Source organism: Myotis davidii, unplaced genomic scaffold (assembly GCF_000327345.1).
Source record: "Myotis davidii unplaced genomic scaffold, ASM32734v1 scaffold251, whole genome shotgun sequence".
NCBI classification, from domain to species: domain Eukaryota; kingdom Metazoa; phylum Chordata; class Mammalia; order Chiroptera; family Vespertilionidae; genus Myotis; species Myotis davidii.
The window spans coordinates 708,629-709,404 of record NW_006282378.1 but is presented as its reverse complement, the minus strand read 5'-3'; the positions used below and the strand labels follow the sequence as shown (position 1 = coordinate 709,404).

The 776-nt window shown below is 55.8% G+C and overlaps 2 protein-coding genes across 2 annotated transcripts in view; both read right to left on the bottom strand.

The window, feature by feature from the left end:
- The window catches only part of SLAMF9 (SLAM family member 9), an 11,566-nt gene that overhangs the window by 2,670 nt on the left and 8,120 nt on the right, over positions 1 to 776 (bottom strand). The gene's annotated exons all lie outside the window — the stretch shown is intronic.
- IGSF9 (immunoglobulin superfamily member 9) overlaps positions 1 to 776 on the bottom strand; it is a 19,893-nt gene extending 19,117 nt beyond the window's left edge. The window contains exon 1 of the mRNA XM_015558592.1: positions 742 to 776. The gene's annotated coding sequence lies outside the window, so the exon portion shown is untranslated. The remainder of the gene's footprint in view (positions 1 to 741) is intronic.

The following is a 776-nucleotide window of genomic DNA, read 5'->3' as shown; positions in this document are numbered from 1 at the left end:
ACAAATGCCCATTTTTGGAACCTGATCTCCAACTGCATCAGGTCCTCTGCACTTCCAGGAACTCCCTTCCAGTCTCTTCCAGAATCCCCACCCACGCACACACCCACGGGGGCTTCTCCCACCTGCTCCCCCTGGAATTTTTCTCCCTAGAATTTCCCTGCCTCTGCTTCCCATACACTTCTTTAAATTTTTTATTGATTTTTTTAAGAGATAGAGAACGGGAGAAAAAGAGAAAGGGGGAGGTAAGGAGGAGAGAAAGAAAGAGGAGAGAGAGAGAAACATGGACTTGTTCCACTTATTTCTGCATTCATTGGTTGATTCTTATGTGCCCAGACCCGGGATCAGACGTGCAGCTTGGTGTATCCCCACCATGCTCTGCCCACCTGAGCTCCCAGCAGGGGCCACTATACACTTCCGATGCCTCACCCCCATTTCCTCAGTCCTCGCCTTCTCTGGACCCCTGGAACTCCTTGCTTTTGGGACCCACCAGAGCCAGCCCCCTACACACCACACACACACGCACACACACACGCATTGCCTCCAGAACTCCTCCAGTGCCCAGGGAACCCACCCACCAAGAATTCCACTTCGCTCCCTAACACTCCCCTAGTTCTGCGCCCCCAGAAAATTCCACTTCTCTCCAAAAGACTCCCGCTCTCTCCCGTCCCCCCGACTCCCGCACCTTCCTCTGTCCCCCGAGACGCCCCCATCCCAGCCCCTCGAGCACGCCCACGCCCTCACCTGCTCCTCGCGCTCCGCTCCACTCCACCCGCGAC